The sequence below is a fragment of the Cryptotermes secundus genome, unplaced genomic scaffold (assembly GCF_002891405.2).
Source record: "Cryptotermes secundus unplaced genomic scaffold, Csec_1.0 scaffold621, whole genome shotgun sequence".
Lineage (NCBI taxonomy): Eukaryota > Metazoa > Arthropoda > Insecta > Blattodea > Kalotermitidae > Cryptotermes > Cryptotermes secundus.
In genome coordinates this window covers 1,079,972-1,086,223 of record NW_019727103.1, presented here as the reverse complement: position 1 = coordinate 1,086,223, position 6,252 = coordinate 1,079,972, and the positions used below count along the sequence as shown (strand labels likewise).

At 43.3% G+C, this 6,252-nt stretch overlaps 1 protein-coding gene across 1 annotated transcript in view; it reads right to left on the bottom strand.

The window, feature by feature from the left end:
* Window positions 1–2,467, bottom strand: part of LOC111864449 — a gene marked incomplete in the record, with an annotated part of 85,623 nt that extends 83,156 nt beyond the window's left edge. The window contains 1 exon segment of the mRNA XM_033751432.1: window positions 2,147–2,467.
* Window positions 2,468–6,252: the final 3,785 nt, after the last annotated feature.

Genomic DNA, 6,252 nt, shown 5'->3' with positions numbered 1-6,252 from the left:
CGAGAGATGGTATCCAACTGTTTCGACTGATACGTGATCACTTGGATCGAAGCTTGTGTGTGGCGTGACTACGGCTCTGGTTTTTACTGTGGACATCTACGTCCTTCTCCAGGAAAGCATCGTCTCATTAAGTTTAACAGCAAAATGACTGGACGTTAAACAGAAACGAATGTTTCATAATTCGGACGATTGTCTGGGACGTCTAATATATTATCCAAAGATTATCTGACAACGCCACAAATTCCGCTTAAAATTTCAGGCTCAGAAAATGACAGAACGGAGCAATTGAAAATACAAAGAACGAACCGCCTCGCGATCAGTGGTAACAAAACTTATTTCACGGGTCACCAAAAGAAAGGCAATTCTTCGTATAAACAATTCGGTTCTTAGTTACTTCATTTTATGTGCGATTTTATAAGACTAATTTTATTGAGCAGATATTTATTATATATCACTCTACATTTTAATATCTCGAAACAAGAATGCTGAAGAAAATCATATATACCGAAGAGTAATACGTTCTTCGAAAATGATGGAAAGTTAAAACAGTCATATTTGGAAATGAAAGCAAGTCTCAATCACATTTATGAAGTTAAGTGGAAATTAAGTTTTCGGAATTGTCACTATCATTTCGTTCAAAACAACTTGTCTTCACGTCTCCTGTGTAAAAATCTACACCTTAAAACATGCAAAAGTACAATGCTAGCTGTGGTTTTGTATGAGTCTTGAACCTCATATCCCTCCTTAAGAAAAGAGTACAGGCATAAAGCGTCTGAGCAAAAGTGATAATAATATTTTGATGTAATAGAAAGAACGTGGCATACGCAAGGAGTAAATAGCATAACAAGACGCTTAATAAATTTTAGTATCTATCCATTTCTGTTGGAGTTATCAAACCAAGGAGGATGCGAGAGACGAATCATGCACGCGAGGGAGGGATACATGCGTACAAAACACAAGCAAAACACCTGACGGAAAGAGAATTTTTACGAACCTAGTCAGGGACACGAATGATCCTTAAATATGTAAGGTGTGGACTGGATTCAGCTCTCCGAGAATATGGTTCAGTGGCAGGCTATTGTGAGCACGGTGACGAACAATCAATTTACATAGAAGGTGTGAAACTGACTCTGCTCCGAGTTACTGTTACTGTTATGGGAGGCAGCGACCATAATATGCAAGGAATCTGTTCGCCCTTCAGAACCTCTGTCATATGTAAATGACATATGAAACAGGGAGTTTCTTTTATTCAAAGTAATTCCCCAACACAACTGGAAATATGTCGTTTATAGCAGTTGCAGTTTAAATTACACTCCTTACATGATTATACCCAATGTCCTTTGCAGGTGTTGTAGAGTAATCCCACAAGAGGGATTTCACTTTCCGTTGCGATTCGATTGTTGCGACCATTTGCATTAGTTTCGCTTTTACGATAAATTTCTACGTATACTGGCGAAGCACGGGCCAGAACTCACATTCTAAGTATCCTTACAGGCGAAGAGCCAGGGGAGTTTCGCAACGGGCCTTCCTGCTGCCACGCCGCTACAGCAAGACATGTTCGGCCTTGAAGCTGCTTATCGGGTCTATGAAAATGTTATTCGATTTGTTTATATGACTATCTTGCATTTGCAATGGTCCCCGTGTTATATAGGGTTTCCTTCCGTACTTGGTCGTTCGGAAAATTGCTGTTCGTGTAATTCTTGCATCACGATTTGATAGACGTCATGAACCTGATCCCAACCCCTGAAAATCAATATGGCAGTGCAGCGCACCGCTGCTGTTTTCACCTTTCCCCTTCGTTCTCGTCGGGTTCGTCCTATTTACGTGCATTCATGCCGTCCTTGATGACAAGCCATGAATGTGTGTCGCCATTACTCGGTCGCAGACCGCTTCTGCCATCTAACGTCGGAGAGAACGGTTACTTTACACACAACGTGATTCAGATAACAGCTATGCCTTGCGAGTTAAATGCAATTAGACATCAACACCCACCGAACTTCCACTTACATCCTGTGGCTACCACTGGCCAACGCCCACTGGCCCAACGTGGAAGTGCTTCTGAGGGTCCGTTTTTACGTAAAGCTTTGCGACATGGAGTAGGGTGACGTGCGAGGAAAGGCGAGAATAATGAAATATATGTACCTACCAGCTCACAGCGTCGCTGCAACATCGACGACGAATATGGCGACGACGTACCAACCCAGCCTCGTATCTCCCACTGGCATAGCTCGGCAGCCACGAAGCTCAGGCAGACAAACAGGAATTACGTCACTGGCAAGAGTCCTCGTATCAGCCGGCTTACAAGGCCTGCTGGCTGGCTGGCTGGCGTGTCAGTATTGATGGGATTGCAGCCTGCTTTCAGAATCGAAGAAAGACAACAATATAAAAAGGAACATTTACTCGCTCTTCAAAGTACAAGATAATTTCTTAGGCCTATCACCAATAACGATTTCAATTAGTTGTCAACAGATGACGTCCACCTTACTCCCCTACACCTGGCACAATCCACGCAGATGTCTTTCACAAGCCGCTACCCGGTGGTTTAATTATAGAATCCATCATAGAAATCTTCCCTTTAGATCTTGACAATAACTATGGTCCATGGAAGATGGCTCCAAATAGCCATATAAATGAGAGACCACTGTCAGACTTCGTTTTCAGGCATGTGGTAATCTATTCATCAGGTCTAGAAGTCACTCGTCAGTTGATTTGTTTTTCAGAACATCGTGAATTTTAAATGGACAATCGTCAGACAATGCAAACGGATATAAAAGTTTAATTCCTCCTGGTAAAACAGTTCTCTTATTTTCACTGTGGAATAACAAGGCATGGCTGCAGCTGCGTGACTTACCCGGAGCTTAGAATTATGGTACAACCTAACCGCAGCTTGCAGTAAAGCGAGCGACCTTCTACCGCTACGCCAATCCCCGAAGAAGAGCTCCAGATGGCGGTACAATCAATTCAACAATGACTCAGCTAATTCGTGGAGGTAACCAAAAACGGTTCTAGCAAAATTATCAGTTATCACTATAAGAATACAACTACGTTTACTAGAATCAGTGCATTTCTATGTTTACGATAAACTCGTTAAATACGGGCAGTGATATGAATAAATCTGAGAAAGTGTCGGCATATCACTAACATGCAACCTTCGGAATTCGTTTTCTGCTGTTAATAATCCATGGACAATTAGCTCGTGTGGCAGCAACGTTGCCGAGCGGCAGTAAGCGAAAACCCGCTTAATTGCAGCATTTATTATGAACGCGACTCTAAACGGCCTCCAAAAACATACACAGTGCTTCTCTTAAACAAGAAGTGAGACGCAGAAGTCATGTAATTTCCGAAATATCTGGGAATGGATGTAAACCTTGCCATCACAGAGACCACGCGTTCTAAGCTGAGTACTGCGCAATGCTTTTGCCGCTCAATTACTGGGATCTTGGGATCGAATCCCACTCGGTGTGTGGATGTATGTCAGCGTTTTGTTTGTGTGTTATTCTGTATCAAGTGGGAACTTCGTAGGGACAGTTACCTATCCAAGGAGTTCTAGAAATGTTCCTAAAGAGTCTGTATTTTCAGAAGTTAATTAGGACATAGAACGGGCAAGAGGTCCTAATCAGAAGATCGAGAGGCTGAGGTAAGATCGAACATGCCTCTGCAGTGTATGGGGAGGCAGCATGGGATCACTTCTCATATACTCCCAACGTAAGAACAATGATAGTATATGACCTTTGTAGGAAACTGGCCTAATCTTTCGGGTGTTATGAACAGACACAACGTGAGAGTATTTTTTCTGCGATGATAACACGTATTGTAAAATTATTATACAAACCTGCTGTCACTGTTCCTTTAAAATTCTTAAGCTTTTTAAAGCTACTGGTACCAAGGAGCAGACTTCTTGATAAACTAGCATTTGTTCGGTTAATAGGGGTATTCCACCCTTCTTAAAAAAAAAAATGCTTATTGCCGTATTAAAAGAACTGTCCCTGACCCGATCTTGAACCAGATAAATCCAATTTATATTTTTCCCTTCATATTTATTTCAGATCCATTTTAATATTATCCTTCCATCTCCTCCTCGGTCATCCATATAGCTTCTTCCTTTCAGTTTTCCGGCCAAAACTTCGTATGCATGTTCATACCTCCCATGTGTTGCATGTCACATCCATTCTCCTTAATTTTTTGGTGAATAATACAATATATGAAGACTCTCATTATGCATCTTTCTGCATCTCCCCCCCCCCTCACTGCTTCCCCCTAGGGCCAGGTACCCTCCGAATCACTTAGTTCAGAGCCACTCTTAATGTGGGAGACAAAGTTTCCTGCACGTACAAAACAACACGATAATATAAGACTTGAGGTTTTCACGGCGTTGGCTATGAAGACTGTGGCGCCATGTAGATTAGTGTGAACCGAGGTTTCGGAGGAATGTATCGCCTCCAACTTCAGGGCCGAAAATCCGTGAGCGAGGAACCAACGTGAACAGGTGGCTGCAGTCTGCGATACATTCTTCCGAAACGTCGATTCACACAAGATCTACAAGGCGCCAAGCCCCAGAATGCGGCATTCTTCATCAACACGATTGTAATTGTGCATATTTTGATCTTTATATTTTTAGATAAGAAATAGGAAGAAGATTGTGAACCGAGTTACTGGAAGCATTCCTCAAATTTAATCTGCTTTTAATTCCTTCTGAGTTTAATTTTGATTCGATACTGTAGTTCCAGGATATTTTAACTCATATTTTAGAATTATTAATTATATTTTTTTATACTGTAATCTATCCTGTACTCTGATGATGTGACATGAATGTACGAGTGCTTTGTTTTCTCTGTTTTCTCTTCCAGATTAACTTCCCTTGAAGCGGTCCTGTCTATTTCTTCCCGGCGCTTAATTTTTTTTATCAGAGTACTAGCGTCACCAACATAGAGCAGAGGCTGACGTGTTCCATTAAATTCCGACCTGTCGAGGATATCTTAGACCATTCTACTGATATATTCTATAGAGAAGCTGAGAGGGAACGGCAACAGCGTATAGCATTGCTTCTGGTCACCCTGAATAGGAAATGCATCTGATATGCGTTTACCTGTACGAACTGTATTACGGGTTTCGTTCCTACGCCTTTCAATTAGCCTAATTAGTTCCCTGGGTATGACAAATTCAATCAGAACAAGAGAATGGTCCTTTGAAACGGCGGAAAACCGAAGTTCTAAAAACGGCAATCATATTGTTACAGACTGTCAAATTCAAGAAAAATTCATTCGGTAGTAAAAATAGAGGAGCCGGGATAGTGCAGTCGGTATAGCGACTGGTTACGGGCTGGACGACCAAGAGGTCGGAGTTTGAGTCCTAGTAGGGTCAAGAATTTTCACTTCTTCGCCTGGTCCATACCGGCTCTGGGGCCCATCCAGCCTCCAGACTCCCTTACAACAGACTAACTTCTAAACTTGTCTCGGTTATAACTTCTAGGCACGGAACGCGTAGAGAACGCCGTTTCCAACAGTTCCTTTATTGTTGAGCGTGATACGTTGTCGTGGGAAACTCTTTGTTTCCTGGTCGCTACCTAGTAACAGGTCTACATGCTACATTGTTCTTCCTGAAGGTTATTCGTCCTTAATGGGTTACAGGCGTATCGCCAGTTCTCCGTTTCCGAGAGCTGTGCTTGTGATGTCTTTGCTCAGTCTCACCTTCCTCCCCGTGGCTCATATCTCACTGTGATTACTCTCCAACTGCTTCCTCTGCTCCCTCCTTAAGGTCGCTCGTTCCGAGCGGCTCCCTGATATGGTGCCAGTCGGTCCAAGTGTATCACCACATCCTTCTTTGCCGATCGCTGAGGGCAAAAGTTCAGAGAGTGGTCAATGCTCCTACACCCATGTCCCTTGAGCTGTTGTTAGTGGTCCCTTCTTTCGTTTCTGAGGAGGCCGATCCCTACACAATGATCAGTCACACATTTTTCAAATCCTGACCGTAGGTTCGACTATTTGCTTCATGATCTGCAGCACGAGAGCCTTCCGGGAAATCCTGCCGGATGTCTTCTCACTTCCTAGACGTAACTGCTTCTTTAAGCCTCCGTCCCTTATTCCATTGCTGCCTTCCTCAGGCGTACGTCTTCTCCTACAGAACGAGTGTCCTTTCGGGGCTCCCCTTGCAACATTGTCCCCACCTGGTCCCTGGTGACCGTGTCCCTTGCGCTGCGCAGGAATGCCACAGCGGATCATCTCTCTGTAGGCGGCGGCGGCTAACTTCTTCCGG